The following is a 21,017-nucleotide window of genomic DNA, read 5'->3' as shown; positions in this document are numbered from 1 at the left end:
GTGTGGGTCCTGGGGATTGAACTCTAAGTGTCAGGCCATTCAGTCCTTTCACTGGTCCAACTTAGCCTAAGTTTCAAAGAGCCTCTGTGAGGGCATCCTTGTAGTTCCTTTAAGAGCTCTGGGATACCTACTTGTTTTTGTTTTTCAACTTACCTAAGAGAGCATCATCAGAGAGAAGGAATCCATAATTGAGAAAGTGCCTTCATAAGACTATAAGGGTTATAAGTTGGTACCATCCCCGGACAGGTGGTACTGGATACTGTTACAAAGTAGGCTGAGTAATCCCCAAGGAGCAAGCCAGTAAGCAGTGATCCTCCATGGCTTTTGCTTGAGCTCTTGCCCTGCTTAACTTCCTGCCCTGACTTCTCTCAGTGATGGACTGTCATCTCAAAATGTCAGATGAAATAAACCCTTTCCTCCCCAAGCTGCTTGTGGTCAGGATTGTATCACAGAAATAGAAATCGCAACTAAGACCAGTCTTCTGTGCCGCGGCACATAGTGCCTGCACACACTTCTTATGCTTTCGACAGGGGCTAGAGGACTGAACCAGATGACATTTCTTCTGTGAAGCCAACCATCCTCCTCTTGATCTACCATCAGAGACTGTATTTGCCCCCCTGTACAGTAGTCAAGCACTACATGTACACACTCCCATGCAGTCAAGCACTACATGCACACACCCCCATGCAGTCAAGCATTACATGTACACACTCCCATGCAGTCAAGCACTACATGCACACACTCCCATACAGTCAAGCACTACATGCATACACTCCTGTACAGCCAAGCACTACACTCTGTAACTGCTGTCTATTCTCTTCTTTCTACCTTCAGTGAGTATATGTTCTGAGGTGTATGGTACGTAATCAACACACTCCTGACTGTGCCTTGATACCACATTTGCTCCATGCTCTACTGGAGGTACAGTGGCTAAGCCTCCAAAGGTCAGAATAAGTATGACAACAGGTCCCATGACTAGCTGAATTAATTTATCTTCCTTGTCTGAGCTACTTCCCTATCAGCTGAAAAGACCCAATTGATGACTTCTAGGTTCTTCTAACTTTTTAACCCTACCTGTCCCATTTTTACCAGCCTGACTAACATCTCTGAAAACAAACAAACAAACAAACAAACAACCCCTACTATTCCAACCAACGAGATTTCCATATTTTCAATTTGCCCATATAATCTTTATTTGTTTGGAGCAAAGGGGATTTACAGAGTTGCTTTAAAAGTTTCTTCTGGCACTGAAGAGATGGCTCCATCAGTATAGTGTTTACTATGCAAGCATGCAGACCTGAATTCAAGCTCCAGTCTATATAAAGAAAGCTGGGAGTCGGGGTGTGTACTTTTAAGGTAGAAACAAGTAGAGCCCAGGGGCGAGTAAGCAGAAAACAGCAGGCCTTGAAAGAGATCCTGTCTAGAAAAACAAAAGGTAATGTCAACCAAGGAACAACACTAGAGGTTGATCTGTGACTTTCACACATAACCCTTCCACAAAAGCACTAGTGCACACATGCATGCATATGCATGCATACACACATGCACATATACACATAGACAGACAGACAGACAGACACACACACACACACACACACACCAACTTTTTGTTAACTGTCCATTTGATCTAATTAAGCAGTGGCTATTTCTAAGTAGTAGTTGTTCATTGTGTCATGCAAAATTCTCTGCCCTACAGCTCTTAATTACCACATACTACATGTATGTGGTGCCCAAGGAGGAACTGGAGTTATGAATGGTTGGGCGCTGCCATGTGGGTGCTGGGAACAGAACCTAAGTCCTCTGCAGGACATGCAATGCTTTTAACTGCTGAGCCGTCTCTAGCTGCATGGGTGTTAATTCTAACAAAGTTCAAGCCGCCCCCCCATTCTAACTAATCATTGTACTTCAAATACAAACAATATAGACAAAACCAAGAAAAGATTCAAAAGCACTTGAAATCTCACTTTGGAAGTTATCTACTGTTAGATATGTCATGAGAATATCTACCCTCCCCACTGCTATGCAGATTTCTTCACAAATATGGGAACATGAGCTTTGTGGCATGACTCAGTGGGTAAAGACACTTGCCAACTCTGATGAAATGGCTTCCATCACTGGCCACAGACATGGACGAATGAGAAAACCTGCTGTGGAAAGTTTTCCTCTGATCCCCACATAAGTACGTGGCACGTGCATGATTCATGCAGTCCTTTCCAACAGTCAACTAACCAATCAACCGATGTAATGATTTTTAAAAATGGGAACAACTAGTGTGTTATACCTTTCCCTAGCCCACTCCTCTGCCCACTCTATTGGACATCTGTCCCAGTGAATACAGATGGATCACTAATCTTACTTATTCTGTGTATATGCGCAATGTGTATTTGTGTTCATGTGCATATGAAGACCAGGGGGCAACTTCAGGTATCATTCCTCATGTAAGAGCACCTTATTTTCTGAGACAGGACTTCTTACTGAGTTTGTGACTTACAAATTAGGCTACTCTGGTTAACCAAGCAGTTCCAGGGATCCTCCTAGTTTTGCCTCTGGCATTTCTACAGTGCTGGGACTACAAGCATGTGATGTTCTACTACAGTTGGCTTTTTATGTGGGTGCTGGGGATCGAATTTAGGTCCTCACACTTGCAAAGCAAGCACTCTTCTGATCAAGCACTCTCTCTCTCTCTCTCTCTCTCTCTCTCTCTCTCTCTCTCTCTCTCTCTCTGTGGGCTTCTATATTAGCCTTTCACACTTAAAAACATTCCTTCTGCCTCACTCTAGATTTGATAGGTTAAAGCATGTTCTGGGTAGTGGGGCTCTAAGTTATTTGTTATTTATGTTTCCAGTCTTCAACAATGAGTAAATATCACCTACGTTTATAAAGAAAATGTCTACCTAAAAGTATGTTATCTTTGGAAACATCAAACTTGAGAGTGCTGGGAAATAAATTTGTTTTATTCAATTTTCAAAATTCAACAAACTGTAATGACAAGCAAAATCTTTGGTAGGAGAACAGCCTAACAGCTTTCTCTTAGGTATTCATAAAGACAATTCTTGTCACAGATGGGGGTCCAAGAAAAAGACCTCAAAAAATGCTCAGCTAATCAAAAACAATGACTTTATGAAATTCATAGGCAAATGGATGGACCTGGAAAATATCATCCTGAGTGAGGTAACCCAATCACAGAAAACCACACATGGTATGCACTCATTGATAAGTGGCTATTAGTCCAAATGATCGAATTATCCTAGATGCACAGAACACATGAAACTCAAGAAGGATGACCAAAATGCCAATGTTTCACTCCTTCTTTAAAAGGGGAACAAGAATACCCTTGGGAGGGGATAGGGAGGCAAAGTTTAGAACAGAGGAAGAAGGAAGACCCATTTAGAGCCTGCCCCACATGTGGCCCATACATATTCAGCCAATAAATGTGATAAGATGGATGAAGCAAAGAAGTGCAGGCTGACAGGAACCGGATGTAGATCTCTCCTGAGAGACACAGCCAGAATATGGCAAATACATAGGCGAATGCCAGCAGCAAACCACTGAACTGAGAACGGTATCCCTGTTGAAGGAATCAGAGAAAGGACTGAAAGAGCTGAAGGGGCTTGAGACCCCATATGAACAACAATGCCAAGCAACCAGAGCTTCCAGGGACTAAGCCACTACCTAAAGACTATACATGGACTGACCCTGGACTCCAACTGCATAGGTAGCAATGAATAGCCTAGTAAGGGCACCAGTGGAAGGGGAAGCCCTTGGTCCTGCCAAGACTGAACCCCCAGTGAACGTGATTGTTGGGGGGAGAACGGTAGTTAGGGGAGGATGGGGAGGGGAACACCCATATAGAAGGGGAGAGGGGGGGGGGAGGGTGATGTTGGCCTGGAAACCGGGAAAGGGAATAACAATTGAAATGTAAATAAGAAATACCCAAGTTAATAAAGATGGAGAAAAAAAAAAAGAAATATATCTAATAAAAAAATTTAAAAAAAAAATCTAAGGCATAATATTAATAAAGTAGCATCTTTTATTCTTTAGTGATTTCTCCTGATATTACAAGTATCTAGTACTTTCGTACATTCTGTAATTTTGTTACATTTTTCCTAAGCACTCTTTCTTTCTTGTGTATAGAGATCTAAATGTGAATATAATTCAATACCCTGTAGTCATCATTGCCCAGAAAGCACCTTGAATTTATCCCTGACCAATTTATACAGGGGTTTTGAAGACCCAGCGCTTTCATTCTAGCAATAGTACAGCTTAAAGATCACATCTGCCTGCCTTGTGTCATTAGCTTTTGAAAAGATTTTGAATCTCTGCAGCCTAGCAACCATGCACGCATGCGTGATTAGAGGGTTATGCTGGTTCACTAGCACAGACTGGGGGCGGGTTCAGTGTGATTACTTAAGTCATGCAGCAGGTCCTGCTCAGAGAAGAGGCAGACATAGATGCCTGTCACAAGCACCCTAGGACTGGTCATCAAGGCAATGCAGCAAACAAGGTCAGCTCTTTCACACCCCCAAAATATTTTCATAAGTAGATAAGATTTTTTTTCACACTAAATATTTCAGATTTGTTGGGATAAAAGATTATTCTCTAGATCTCAAGCATTTGACTCTGAAAAGTCAGATCAGAAAGCTATCAGATCAGGTCCTTGCTTCCTTTGTCCTGTCTTGTGTTTGCTGCTGTGCCCCACCCCTTGAGCTGTCAATCTGTCCTGTCACTTCAGGTCCCTTCTCCTCCAGGGTGAACATTAGCATTTCAAAGAGCTGACCAAATTGTGGATTATTGGTGTGTGGGAGTAATGGCAGTCAGGAAAATAAAAAGGACATTTAAGTTTGTGTACGGATTTAGCATAAAAATTACACCCATAAAGGAAGTTACAGTGGTATCTCAGTATCTGCCATAGACTGAATGATATGAAGGGATTAAAATCATTTTGAGAGTTAACATACAGATTATCATCAGAGGGAAAGAACACAATAGATGATGTAGTTTGTACCTCCCAGTTTCTGAATAGTTGGGTCATCAGGTAAGAATGGGTTTTGATGTTCTGATAGTTATAATAAAGGAAAGGGGATTCCAAAATGGCTGTAAAAAGAGTAGTGGGCAGAGTGTATTTGGTTTTGTGAACTGCAGGCATGTGGAAACGTGCTGCACCTTCCAGCAAGTTTCCACATGTATATATATATATATATATATATATATATACACACATATGTGTGTACATATATATGCACAAAAACACACACATACTCACATACTCACATCACATACACTGCATAGAGTAGTACAGAATAATAAACCGTTTTCTTCTGTGATCACATAAGGTGATCTAGTTTGAATGTTAAGACAGTACTTTAGTGTCTTTCGGTATATGTTATTTGTTAATATGTTTTTACTTTTAAATCTTGCCCAGATTCAATAATAAACTCGTGCAATGGAAGTAACTTTCTTTGGATATGTAATCTATACTTTGTTTTGATCCATTGATTTGGATGAACTTTATAAGATATGCAAAATATAATGCAGATTTGTTTTTGGTTCTTTTGTGCGGTTATGTTTTTTTTGGGGGGTGGCTTGGCTATCCTCCATCAGATAAATCCACAAGGGTGTGCCTTTCTTTTGTTTCTGTTTCTTTGTATTCTTTCTGGGCTTTTTGGAATTGTATTTTGTTTTTCATTATAAAACGGTGTTGTAGTTTTAGTGAAAATTGATTTTTCTCCCAATTTTTCATTTCCATTTTAATTTTTATTTATATCACGGTTATATTTTTCCTTTTTTAAAACTCTTCCCAGTTTCTCCCCACCTCCTGTCCCTTCTAGATCCCTTCCCTTTCTGGCTCTTATGAGGAAAATTACACCCAAGGGATACAAACCAAACATTAACAAAATGAAATATAGTAAGATATTTAAAGAACATATTGAGGGTGGGCAAGGCACTCCAACAAAGTAAAACGAGCAGACACAAAAATCAGAGACCCAATTTTTAACACACTCAGGTATGCCATAAATATACTAAATTGAATGCTCTAAGATGTGTACAGAGGAAAGAATGCAGACTAATAATAGACTTTGAGACACAGATTTACGCACAGGCACGCCCTATACTTTTACCTATTGTATTTTGTTTTGTATTTCAAAATGTTGTTTGGGTTTCAGATTTAAAAAAATAATTTATAAAATACATGCCTATTTTGATCCAAGCCAACATCATCCTGAGGGTTTCCTGAGGATGTTGCTCCTAAAGAGGTGTTAATTAATACAAAAATAACAGAGTAGCACCATTCATTATAGTTTTTGTTACTTCAGCTATTACACAATACAAATTGAAATCTGGCATGTTGATATCTCCTCAACTTTGTTTACTATTCAGGTTTATATTACAGGGTATCTTTTTTGTCTCCATATAATTTTACAACATTATTTTTTAATTTCTGTGAATGATATTATTGGTCATCATCAAATATATGCATAGGTAATACATATGTAACATTTTATATAAAATGTTGTTATATAATATATATTATATAACAGTATTATATATAATATTTTTTTTAATTTTCTTTTCTTTTTTTCGGACCTGGGGACTGAACCCAGGGCCCTGCACGTGCTAGGCAAGCACTCTACCACTGAGCTAAATCCGCAAACCTATATATAATATTTTATAAATGACATTGTTTACATAGTGTGTTCCTCAAAATATTTGTTACTTCTGGACATGTCTTTTCATTAATTTTTTCACACTGTTACAATGCTGAAAGTAATTTTAATCATTATCAGGTTTCTGCTGCCACATTTAGAAACTTTTATGCATAAATAATATCTTAGTCAAAGGAATCTCCTAATACTTTGCTGAATAACACAGGAAGAATGAACCTTCTTGTCCCGTTCATGATTTAAAAAAAAATTGAATTTCTCACTACTTAACAGGATGCTCCCTCGGTATTTGTTGTCTGTTGTTTTATTTTTCTGAAATATGTTCTGTTTATCCTTAGCAGTGACCACATTTCTAAGGAAACAGGACACTTGCTACCCCTTTAGCCATCTATGCCAGTAAGAATGTGTGCAGATTGAATTGGGATATTGAGAAGCCCTCCTCTTCCTTTCTTGATTTTTTGCTCAATCTTGTGAGGGGCACACATGTAACTCTAACTGTAGGAGGCCATGTTTACAACAGCCAGGCCATTTATGGAGACATTCCAAGGCATTAGATCCTGTCCTCTAGTTTTTACCCAGTATAGGGACATTTAGAATCCCCAACTGTGTCTGAGTACTGACTGTTGTTTATTCACTGTCCTTTGTGTGGATATGTATCATTGTGCCAACAAAAAAAATTAGTAATAGAATTGTTATCTACAGAAATAATCAGCAACACATGGCAAAGGGCATAACGGAAATATTTAAATGGGAATTTGGCAAAATTAATATTTAGTAAAGCAATGCTAGTGTGTTTTCTGGTAGGATCTTTAAAATCCCTAGCCAAGTTTATTGATCATGTTTGTAGTATCATTCCTGAATTTTCTCCTCTAGTACTGGCCTCATTCTAATTAATAATTTGGTTTGTTAAGCACAAAATTCCCTTTACACAGTTGAAATGTTAATGCATTTTACTAGGCCAGTCATTATTGTAGCATATAAGGATTATTAAATGATAAGAAAACCATTATTTTTTCTTAATGGAGACTCGATAGTGTTTTCTAGCATTATGAAAGATAACCACCAGGGAAACTTTACTGGATAGCACAAGGTTGAATTCTCTATGTCCAGCAAAGAAATTTTATTGTGTGTATACATCATGATCTTATCTTGAAATCTGCTGGAACAAACTGATGTTTTTTTCCACTTTCTCTTTTGTTCAATTTTATTGGTTTTTATTTTGAAAGACACAGCATTAGGATTCAAAAATTTTTTGTCAAAATACCATTGAGTTCATTTGATTTGGATGTCTACTGCTTTGAATAAAACCTTCCATGAATGTGATTTCTATAATCAGTTAGACTCCACCATATTAAATTAATTTCTCCGTTAGGAACATTTGTGTTTTGGAAATAGCTTCATGGTTAGAGATGGTAGATTGTGTTTAGTTCTTTCTCTCAGTAATGGGAGCCAATTCACTTTACTCTATGGAAACCATATGCATGCTCTCATGATCTATATGAGATCACATGTGAGTTAGGTCTGTTATATCTAAAAAAATTGGTTCCTTGGTTACATTCTTTCTATTCCCACTTGCTGTAAGTTTTCACCCGACACAAAGAATCATGAGAGATGAAGGGAACATTTTTATAGAGAATTTGCATGTATGACTGAGTTACCAAATCTCTCTTATTCTCTATACATTCTTCAGGTATATGTCTGGCTTTGTTGCCATTAATAAGAGATAGTAGCTTCTGTGATCATGGCTGAGTAATATATTAATTAAAGAGAATAACAGAATATTATGAGGATTTTTTAAATTGCTACATTGTTTTCACAGAGAAAAAATGGTGTTTGGTATGTCCCTTGGTCACTGTCTACTTATTTCCCTTTTCTTAGGCATATGAGCTATGTCAAGAATGTGTCTCATGGACTAGGCATTGTATCCAGTCAAATAATTGTTACTTACTCTCACTGCATTTTTACTACTATTGCACCCATGTACAGTATAGGGACTCCACCATTGTAAACTGAAGGATTTCAGCTATGTTCATCTTTCCTTTTCTCCTCAGGAAGTATAACTGAATTTTCCAATCCATGAACATTGTCAAGAAGGAGTGAATACTCCAGTAAGTCACCTACTTAACTTCTTCATGTTCAATGAGATAGGTAAGTGTTCTCTCATCAGCATGGTTTTATGATCAGTTTTTGTAAAGCAAAAAAATGTGGGTAGGAATGTAAGTTGTTTGGGAGTTGCTGTGAGATCTCAGTCATGAAATCTCAAATAGATGTAATGCATACATGTCACTGGAATGGCTTTGGTAGTGAGAGATGGCAGTTAGGTTGTACTGTTCTTATTATTTTGTGATGTGTTTTAAGAATATTCCATTAAAATATTATAGATTAAGGAGTCTCTACTCTAGTATTTTCCATAAAATTCTTCAGATAGTCCACAGATTCTTGTGTCCCTTTAACTTAACTCTACTTCTGCATTTAATATTCCCATTCAACTGTCACATTACAACAAATATCTCCAGATTTAATTATGTTTTCACTTATTCAGGAAAACCTTCTATCATTTCTAGTTCCTCACTCTGTATCTTATCTCTGAGGATTTTAGGATTTTCACATACATTTGTAAGGATTGTAACCTAACAAGCAGTTTTAAGCAGTGATCACTTCTAAATTTTTCTTTTGGGTTCTGAGTACCTCACTCAGGATGATTTTTCTCACTCAGGATGACTTTTTTCTAGTTCTATCCACTTAAGTAAGAGTTCGTTGATTTTTATTTCATGAAGTAAGTTACATTTCATTGTGTAAATGTACCATATTTTCATTATTCATTCAATTGTTTATGGACACAGTTCTGAGGATATCTGGGTTAAAAAAGAAGGAAGACCAAGATGTGGATGCTTCAGTCCTACATAGAAGAGAGAACAAAATTGTCACAGGTGATAGAGGAAGGGAGGGATCTGGAAGGAAGAAAGAAGTGTGAGGGAAAAAGATGGGACAAAATCAGTTATTGGAAGGGATATGAGAGAAATACAGACGGTAATGAACGCGAATAGAAATAATTAGCACTGAGGACTGCAGAACCTGGGATAGCTACTAAAAATTCCCGGAAACCAGGGAAACGAGTCTCCAAGGACCAAACACGGATGACTTTATCAGAAATACCCCACAAAGGAGAGATAGAACATGTAGAGACCACCTCCAGTAGATAGTCACAACCCCTAGTTGAGGGATGGTGCCACCCACCCATCTCAAAAATTTTAATCCAGAAATGTTCCTGACAAAAGGAAAGAGAGGGAAAAAATGGAACAGAACCTGAAGGAACGACAGCCGTTTCTAAGGATTTGTTTAATCCGCAGATACCAAACCACAACACTACTGTAGATTTCAAGAAGCACTTGTTGAGAGAAGCCTGATATAACTGTTCTCTGAGCCGTTCTATCAGCACCTAACCAAAAGATGTAAATAGAGCCAATCATCATACTGAGCCTTGGAGACCCCAATGGAATAGCTAGGGGAAGGACTGAAGGAGCAGAAGTCGATTGCAACCCCATAGAAAGAACAATGTGAATTAAAGAGATCCGCCAAGGGTACCAGAGAATAAACTACCAACCAGAGAGAATACCTGTAGAGAATGGCCTTATCTGACATGAACAGGAGGAAAGGACCTTGGTACTGTGGAGTCTTGATGTTCCACCATTTAATAATGATAGGTTGGTGACGCAGGAGTGGATGAATGGGTGGGGAGGCACGCTCAAACAGGCAAAGTGGATGGGGAGAGGAGGAAGGGGATTGGGCGTTGTGGAGGGATAAGAGATAAATGGCATATCATTTGAAGTGTAAATGAATAAAATGCCTACTTAAAAATAGTGATAAGTTTCTTTAAAAAATTCTTTCAATTGGAGAATAACCATGTTATTTTCCTCAGAATCCAAGTAGATAGGAGTGCTCTTGACAGCCCTAGATTCAGATTCTTCCCACAGTTATATCCATTAGTACTCTCAGATCACTACCAAGAAATATACTTGTTTTCAGTAAGGCCAGAAAACTGGGTCTGTACTATGTGGAAATGTATTGTATGATATAAGAACTTTCAGCCCAAATGTTGGGTCCTGTTTGCCTCTGAATGAATGTATGTATACCTCAGAATTGTGTATTCTCCCAAGTATTTTTTCCATTGGCATACTGGACAAATAAGTCCCTTATCAAAGCAACCATTGAAGCCTCTTCATAGGATGATTACACTAAAAAGACTTCAACTTCTAACACAGTATTAAACTATTAAAAAAGTTCTGTCCATATTATGAGAATAGGACCCCCATTGAAGGAATCAGGGAAAGGGCTGAAAGAGCTTGAAGGGGCTTGAGTCCCCATAAGAATAACAATGTCAGGGCTGGGGATTTAGCTCAGTGGTAGAGGGCTTACCTAGGAAGCACAAGGCCCTGGGTTCCATCCCCAGCTCCGAAAAAAAGAAAAAAAAAAGAATAACAATGTCAACCAACCAGTGCTTCCAGGGACTAAGACATTAGGCAAAGACTATATATGGACTGACCCTGGGCTCCAACTGCATAGGTAGACTAGTTAGGCACCAGTGGAAGGGGAAGCCCTTGGTCAGCCAAAGCGGGACCCGAGTGAATGGGTTTCTAGTGGGAGGGCAGTAATGGGGGGAAGTTTGTGAGGGGAACACCAACTAGACAGGGAGTGGTAGGTGTTAGGGTGATGTTGGACTGGAAACCGGAAAGGGAATAAAATTTGAAATGTTAATAAGAATTACCCAATTTAATAAAGATGGGGAAAAAGATTAAAAAAATTATCTGTCCTACTTGCTTTACCACTTTAAAGATATTTTGTTCTGCAATTTTCTATTAAACTTCGATAGGTAATTTTTTCTACAGTAAACGGAATCCTGTTCCTAAGGTATTTACTTCCTCCCTTAGAAACGTATATATCTTAAACCATATTTCTGAATTTTTGCTGCCTAGTACTAATGATTTTCACATCTTGTATGTTAATTTCAGGCTTCATAATATTTTTTGTTTAATTTTACTAATGCTTTAGTCACTTTCTGGCCTTGGATTTCATACTTACTACACAATCATTATTTTTTGAGATAAAAGCATCAATTTCTCCCCAAAGAAATGGAACTAGATGCCATATATATGTAAAGACATAGGTAAAACATAGGTTTCCCATTGCCTTGCAAATCACCACGTCCCAGTGTGAAACTTCTTTCATTGACTTCATATATGAACTGAACTAAGAAATTCTTGTTTTAGAACTCCTTTAAAATATTTTGCTTGCAAAATCAGAGAGGGTATTTAAGGAAATAAATATTGTCCACTAATAATAGATAATAAGTTTGTGATCAGAAGTCTTCCAACTTCTGCCCATGCCTGAAGTTCTAACAAATTATCCTTTGTATTCAACAAATTTTCACCAAGAAATCTTGAAATTATTTTTGGCAAGACTTAGAGCACAATCAAATTCAAAAATTCAAAGAGTCTCAAGAGCAAACTTTAAAGTAATACATTTTAATTTTTTAGAAAACACATGAGGATGAAATAAGTATTACAAATATACTCATGAGTTTTTCTGAATCTCACAAGCTCATAGATATTCTTTGAAATTTAATTTTTATTTAGTTACAGGACTGCTTTTTGAAGTAGTCCTCTTACATTTTCAACCTCAGTTCTCTCACAGTTTCATTTTCCTCAGAGAAATGATTCTCCATACTATAAAGTTGCTTCCAAAATCACCCATATACCACAAGTGGATGATAAAGCATTGTTTATAAAATTCCAATTTGGAGCACTTATTTCCTAAGACTGGTCTGTAGTAAGAAAGTAACTCATAGATTAAACTGGAATTTATATAAAACCGAAGGTCATAATCTTCGTATTTCAGACTTTTTACAAAGGAACTGCAGCACAACAAATTTATCAATTCCAATATTACCTTTTTTCTCTATTATTTTATGCATTTCAATATTTTTACCTCCTATATTTAAAAGAACATCCACAAATGGTGAAGGGAAAAATCATAAAATTCACATAGTATATTGGTATAGGCAATTTGGAATCAGGATGCATTACTACCATTGCCTTTACTGTTATACTGTCCCCATTTCAACTCACAAAAGCAATAATGTCTATCATGATGGTACCTTTGTCTGAATGCACTGTTTTAATTATTTAATGATCACGAATACATGGAAAGCACCATCCACATGGGTTTATGGAATCTATCAATAATTTGCATTATTGTGCCACATATTTTTACTCAGAAAATTCTACATGTGCTAACTCTGAAAATTGCATATATTAACTTATACAATATAAACAAGAATCACTGCCTTCCTATTTAAGAAATAAATTATGCCTACTCATTTATCCTTGTGTATGTGTGGTTTTCTAGTCTCTGAATATTTTTCATGGGAACACTTATTTATTGGTATGGTTATGAGTTATGGTTTGATTTAAATCAGTAAGACTTAGCACGATATTAGTAGTCGATGTGCAAGTAGTATGAATACACTGTTTAGGTGCAGGATCCTACTACGGAAAACTGTGCCAATTTTAGAATTCATTGTGGGACTCAAATCCAACTAAAAATGTTGGTTATTCTCATGATAGGCAATTCATCACTGTATTGGAAGTATTCATTGGCAGGGAGTATATCCAAGCTTGACAAAGTAGTGATTTCATTTCACCTTCAGTAGCCTGCTTCATATATTCTGGTATTGTGAAAACTATTCTCTAAGATACACAGTAGAATCAAGCTCATTGGGCAATGCTAGATAAATTTATCTCTGTTCTTTGACTTAACCGTGTGCTTACTTCAGCAATAGGGTCCTACTTTAAAATCCTGTATAATAACCAAGAAGGTTTTTAATGGGATGGACTGTATGGGAAATCTCTGAAAAGTGAATTAAAAGTAGACAACCCAATCTGGCACTGGACAATGTACTTGTCTGGCTATAGTGTCCTGTCGAGAAAACATTGTCTTATTACTAGTTAACCTTATTTGGAAAATGTTTCTTACAGAAGTTTACTTCCATATGCTTTTTTCAAAACGACTTTAGGGATATTTACCCTTGCTCACATTCATTCCTCAAATCACAGCTTCTACTACCATCACCATTTATTCAGTGGTTTGTTTATGCTTGGCCCAGGGAATGGCAATGTTAGGAGATGTAGCTTTGTTGGAGTAAGTGTGTCACTGTGTGTGTGGAGTTCAATACCCACATCTTAGCTATCTGGAATCCAATCTTCTGCTTGATGCCATTATAATATAGGTGTAACTCTCAACCCTTGAATGCCCATGTCTGCCTTGACACTGCCAGGCTTCTACCTTAAAGATAATAGACTGAACCGCTGAACCTATAAGCCAGCCCCAATTCAATGTGATCTTTATTAGTGCTGTCTTGTTCTTGGTTTCAGTTCACAGAAGTAAAACCCTTAGTAAGACACTTAGTCAGTCACTAGTTTCCCTTCATATTTATACCATTGTTTTGTAAAAACTCCCCTCCAATGAAATACAGACCTATTATATTGTGAGTCTCCTTACTTATGTATCTATTACCACTAGAACATATGTATGTGAAAATCATTTTTAACTTTTTAAAATTTAAATTTATATTTTATTTCTTCCCTTTACTTTCTGCTTGCTGTCCCCTCCCATGTCACCACCATTCCCACAACCTTTCCCCTATTCTCCCCTTCCTCTTCTAGGCAGGTGAGGCCTGTCTAGGCATCCTAAGACCCTGGCAATTTAGATAAAGGTGATTGCTGTTTAAGCCTTGCAATTTGAGTTTTCTCTCTAAAATACATGTACATGCACATGTAGTGAGCTGACTCTCCAAAATTTTCCTGTTACCTTTATATGTGGTCATGTCACACACATACACACACACACACACACACACACACACACACACACACACACACACACAGAGAGAGACAGAGACAGAGAGACAGAGAAAGAGAGAATAAATCTCCGTGTATCTTACACTGAAGTCAGTGTGTAGTTGTCAGCAGTAGTCACAACATTTACGAAAGCTGACTTTAGTTCTATACTGTCTATAATACTCATAACTCTACAAGCCTTTCTTCCACAATGAATCCTGAACCCTGGGAGAGAAACATGATATAGACATTTTACTTTGTGACTGGAATTGAGCATTCTCTTACTCCATGCATCTTGAACAGCTATTGATCTTTATGTTAGGCATGATGTTCTAGCAGAAGAATCTTCTCTCAAGAGGGTTGAAAAATACAGTAAGTTAAGGGTCTAAGGATAAGTCATTAGGACTTAGATTAATACTATGTTCTTTTATCAGAGTAATAACATTTGCTTTCCCTTCAGGCCTATGTTATATTTGGCTACAGGATTTTGATTCGAATAGCAAGAAAATTTATACATTTCAATTTGAGGAACAAGCCTTAAATCCAGCCAGAATGTAGGCTGGTTATTTTCGTGTCACTCATAACACTTTTGCATTAGTAGGTAATTTTTCCAGCCCTGTTAATGTAAAAGTAGGTTGAATCACAGCTATATATACTGCAGTATAAATTGTTTCTGAAAAAGATACAAAACTAGATGGGCAGGGAAGGATTTCATCTGGAAGAAATGGAAGGAAATGTGAATATGATCAAGCCATACTAAGAAATTCACACACACACACACACACACACACACACACACACACACACACACACAAATATAATGCGGAAATACATGCATGAAGTTTTGCTGATGGCATATTTTTATTATATCCATAATAATAAAATATAGATAAGTAGGTAGATATGTAGGTAAGTAGGTAGTTAGAATGATCATAGATAGATAGATAGATAGATAGATAGATAGATAGATAGATAGATAGATAGACAGACAGACAGATCTTGGTGAATTGGATTCTATCAACAATATTCAGTTAATTACTGAACATCAGTATCTCAAAGTGCCACTCCACATTCGTTCATTATCCTTTACCCTTTTCCCTGTCACATACAGTAACAGTTGGGTGCATGTGACTTTATAATATTATGCCTTCAGTAATACAGTTATATGCATGTTCAGAATTATCATCTCACTAACTAGGATATGCACAAAGTCATAGCATTTCAACCTAACCTATAGTAAATAATCAAAACTTCTGATTCCAGAAACATAATGTTAAAAGAAATCTTTTAGGGGGTTGGGGATTTAGCTCAGTGGTAGAGCGCTTGCTTAGGAAGCGCAAGGCCCTGGGTTCGGTCCCCAGCTCCGAAAAAAAAAAAAACCAAAAAAAAAAAAAAGAAATCTTTTAAACTGCATCCATATGCATATATTCATAAAGCATTTGCTGGTTGTTAACACAGTAACCATAGGATGTCTCTTAATTTTATTTATCTCCATATTCCTTCCTCTACTCACGTCTTCACTAATTATCACTACTTCTTCCCTCCCTTTTCAAGCCCCATACCATGCATATTGATCTATTCTAGTTCACTTTCCTAAGGAGACCTATCTATTACTCCTAGTCCCAAACTCTAAAAACAATTTCTCTGCTTCTGTAGATTGTACATTGGTTCATTGACTTAACAGCTAATGTCCACATATAAGCAAATATATAATATACTTGTCTTGGTGGTCTGGAAACTTCATTCAGTATGATGTTTTCTAGTTCCATTCATTTACCTTTGAAGTTCAATTCTTTTAGGGACTGAATTTTTCAAATATGAAAATGTAGACGGAAGGTACCATGCTGTAACCTGTAATTCCACAGTGAGAGAGATGAACTGGGACTACCCGTCTGAGTACACTTTGGATTAAACTAGTGAGAAGGAACCCTAGGCTACAGTTTGGGAGGATGCATCACAAATCAGCAAAAGAAGTGAGTTTAAATGACATAAATAAACAAATAACTACTTTATCTGAGACATAATTATAGTAAAATATTTTTCAGTAACTTTATATTGCATGCTCGAAAAAAAGGACAGAACAAATCAAATGAAATGATATTCATTCTTTTCTAAACCATTGAGACATAGGGGCGTTGCTCAGTCTAGGATGTATGCCCAGGATATGGCAGTTCCTGGGTTGGAACTTCACTGTTTCAGTGAAAGAAATAATTTGATTCACCAGTGAGTTGAAAGAATATGTAAAATGAACTCCAATTAAAACAGAGTTCTATCCAGGAAGGCATCAGAGTAGAAATAGAGGATTGACTTGCACAAGTTTTCCTCTGACCAATAGAAAGAAACTTATCCTCTGAAGACTTGCTTAATTAAATGTTAATACATGAAGATGAAATAATATCAATCTGTATCAGTTTTTGAATTAATAATTTTTGAAAATTGATTTTTTCCGACAATATATCCCGCCTCATTATTTCATCCTCCCTGATTCTTTCCATCTGGAAAATGACCTATTTCCTCATGTTCTCACCCCACCCCTTAGAAAATATAAAAAGAAAAAAATAACCTGACTAAAACAGAACAAACGACCAGTGGAATCAAAAATGATAAAACACAAGAAGCACATAGACACACGGAGATACATACTTACAGAGAAAGTCGAAGAAAATATTAAATTGGGAGTCAAAATATATGGGAAATTACCAGCATGGTCAAAAATATAATATATTATGAATAAAAAAATTCAAAACTACCATTGATTTATGTAAGGTATAATGAAGTACCTGCTTGATTGTAGGTTCTATTCCCATGAAACTGTACTGGACAAAAGCACTTTTGATATTAGAAATTATGTCACAATGAGAGAGCTTCTTAGTGAGGTAGATCACATTCAGATTCAGATATTAGTGGTTGGACACCAAATAATTTGACCTGCAAAACCTGTGCATTTCCTTTGCATGGCTTCCTGGTTTATATAAGTATATATGTATATAAGTGCTTTTGTATCTGGACATTATTGATCACTTGCTTGCATTCCTCCCAGTACCACTGTGCCTTACAATAATTCTACCATGACTTCTAAAAATCTTTCCTGAGCCATGAAGGAAGAGATTAGCTGGTAATGACTCATTTATGAGAGTATGATCCAAGGTCTTTCACTTTGTTATATTGTGCAGATATAGTTCTCTGTAACTGTCCCCATCTATTATATATGCTAGCTTTTGTGATGACAATAGAGCAATATACTGATATATGGGCATAACAGAATATTGTTAGGAATCATTTTGCATCTACATTTGCATAGCAGACAATAATACCTGCTTTAAGCCTGAAACCCCAGTATTTTGTCATGAGAACAATGGTAGAAATGTGTTCTATCTCACTCTGCATGTCTCAAATCCAGTCATATAGTGGTTGCTTACTCCCTTGAAGGTGCCACAATTGCAGCATTGTATCCTGTAGGCAGCTGAGTGTGGTAGGTCAAATAGTATAGAGGTGGGTTGGTGTTTAAGTTTTCCCTCAATAACCCTGCCAAACACATTTCAGTACCAGCAACACTATTCAAAAGGTAAATGATTTAGTTAGGCACCTGTTTGTCTTCTCTATGTTCAAAAGAATGTAGGTGTTGTCTTCAACAATAGAGCCATCATCAGCCTTATGCAGCAATCAGTACCTTAGGCAATAGCTTGAAGTGATTAGAGTATTACAATGAGGACACATTGGCCAAAAAATATAGTAGATAGAGCCAATACATGGGGTCGGAGATTTCATTTGGTGGGAAGAGATGTCTAGTTCTGTCATTCTCTCCAATTTTTTAAATATCCTTTATTTTTTATTTATGTTATATATTAAGAACTGATCTGACTCCTACTTATAGCTGACCCTCTTACTATTCCACTCTCTCCTTTTCATTCCCCCATCTCCATTTATTTGCTACATTCCAATGTATCCCCCAAATATGCCCCATAATTATTTATATTGTTTCTCTACCCTCATAAAATCCTTTCCTCCTGCCTAATTCTTGTATGCCATTGTCAGGGCTTAAAATATCAAAATATAAGCAGATCCATTCTGTATTTGTCTTTAACCTTCTGGATAACTCACAATGAGGTGGTTGTTATTGTTGTTGTTGTTGTTGTTGTTGTTGTTGTGGTTGTTGTTGATGATGATGATGATGATGATGATGATGATGGTGGTGATGTTGCTCAGACCCTTTAAAATATCCCAGAAAATATAAGTGGATCACAGGTAATAAGATGTAGAGGTATTAACACGATTGTGGTTTGATTTTTCTCTGTTCACGTCATTGATTGCTTCTTCTCTCTGGAGGTTAGAAAGTACATTTTAAAGGAGCCCCCTTTTCAAAATGAGATGTTAGAGTTTTATAGAGAATTTGGATTGTGAAAGACTTGAAAATGGAAATGCTATTGGGTTTTTAATTCCAAGGACAGATATGTTTGATATTCAACCTTTGGTAAAATATTTACCTAACATAAACAGATTTGAATGACCTTCATCACAAATGCAGATATACTATACACACAAGGAACAACAGCAGCCAGGAGGTAGGGACAGAATAATATCATGCTGAGGGTCATCCTAACCATTAATCAGAACAGCCTGAAATCATTTTAGAGAAAAATTATATATGATTTATGTGCTGTTATGCTAAAATATGTAACTATATTTTGATTTTACAGGGGTAACATTGAAAGTATTGACTTGAAGCTCAATGACACTTTAAGGTTTTAAACATGGTTCATTCTATGAAAAATAATGGAGTCTTTTAAATTTGTATAGTATACTTTTATTATAAATTGGTTGTAAGACTGTGGTGACAAGGAGTAGAATGCAGTGGTTTCAATGAGATGTCAATGGTCAGTTTCTAATTTTTAAACAGTTGACTCCTAGTTGATGATTGTTTGTGGAAGGTTTTGAGAGAAGTCTCTCTGCTTCTTCTCTGTGGTTTGAGATATAAGCTGCTAATTCAGCAACCTGCTGCTTACCACTAGAAATAAAGAGAGAGAAGAAATAATTTTTTGCTACTATACTACAATTTGAATTTTATTAATATATTTTTGTTTTTGTTACAAACTCTAAAATGTAATTCTGGCTGTAAGTATACTCATAGTAGACTCTCTTCCTATGACTCTAAATTGTTAGATATAAGGGCATGTGCCAACATGATTGGACTTTTTCACAAAACAGAAAATTCTAAAATTAATTGATGATCAAAGTCAAATTCACATTTACAAATCAAATTAAAGCATTCAAGATATATTGACTTACATATTAATCATATCATTCAAGAAATAGAAGCAAAATATTTACTTCATATTTTTGCCCAACTTACTCTACAGAATGTGACACTATCTAACAAATTCCAAAAATTAAACAGAATATGAACAAAATTAGAAATAAAATAAAGGAGAAAAGGAGGAGGAATTAGAGGAGAAAAAGGAGGAAGAGGATAAAAGGAGGACTCCACTAATCAGAGAAAATGAAAAGCTCATAAAATGTGAGGTTCTTCTTCACTCCTTCATAAAAGGGGAAACAAGATTATTCATAGGTGGGGATATGGAGGCAGAGTTTGGAGCAGCAAATAAAGGACCCCCATTGGAGGAAATAAAGGACTGAAAGAACTTAAGAGGCTTGGAACGCCATATGAACAACCATGGCAAAAAACCAGAGCTCCCAGGGACTAAACCACTACTTAAAGACTATACATGGACTGACCCAGGGCTGCAACTGCATAGGTAGCAGAGAATAGACTTGTTTTGGCACCAGCGGAAGGGGAAGCCTTTGGTCCTGCCAATGTTGGACTCTCACTGTAGGGGAATGTTGGGGGGAAGGCAGGAGGGGCTTGATGGAGATGAGAACACCCTTAGAGAAGGAAGGAAGGAAGTTGGGATAGTGGGCTTATGTCTAGGAAACCGGGAAAGTGAATAACATTTGAAATATAAATAAAAAATTCCAGTAAAAACAAACAAACAAACAAACACACAACAGTATGATGAAACACAGGGATTTCTTTCAGTGTTTTCAGTGTCCTGATCTCACATTGACACACAGTACATGTATAAAATGTAAAAACATTTAGGATTCCTTTTCTTGTTTAGAAAACCATACATTATCGTTGCCATTATCCCTTACATAAAAACCATTATTTTTAACCCAATAGCTCGCAGATTAAGACGGAACACTGTACATTTAAATCCAGTGTATTCTGCACAGCATCTTCCTGTCCCGAAAAAAAGCTATTGATGCAAACATTGCCTCTCTATATAATACTTTACTGTAACTTGTGTACTTGTTACCAAGTACCCTCTGACAATTTTGATAAATACAATACTACGGCATTGTAATTTCACAGGATTTTTAATATTAGGAATCAATCTTTGAAAGGTATCTTTAAAATCAAGATGGCAGAATAATCTTTGCAGCAAGTTTTAAACATCTCCAG

The 21,017-nt window shown here is 36.8% G+C and overlaps 1 long non-coding RNA gene across 1 annotated transcript in view; it reads left to right on the top strand.

Moving 5' to 3' along the window:
• The first annotated feature begins 4,432 nt into the window (after nucleotides 1-4,432).
• LOC134483413 (uncharacterized) overlaps nucleotides 4,433-21,017 on the top strand; it is a 204,202-nt gene continuing 187,617 nt past the window's right edge. The window contains exons 1-2 of the long non-coding RNA XR_015646592.1: nucleotides 4,433-4,504; nucleotides 8,714-8,810. This is a non-coding gene — a long non-coding RNA (uncharacterized LOC134483413). The remainder of the gene's footprint in view (nucleotides 4,505-8,713; nucleotides 8,811-21,017) is intronic.

The sequence above is a fragment of the Rattus norvegicus genome, chromosome 1 (assembly GCF_021556685.1).
Source record: "Rattus norvegicus strain SHRSP/BbbUtx chromosome 1, alternate assembly SHRSP_T2T, whole genome shotgun sequence".
Taxonomy (NCBI): domain Eukaryota; kingdom Metazoa; phylum Chordata; class Mammalia; order Rodentia; family Muridae; genus Rattus; species Rattus norvegicus.
Note: the sequence above shows the minus strand (reverse complement) of the source record. Positions and strands in the feature narration are given on the sequence as shown.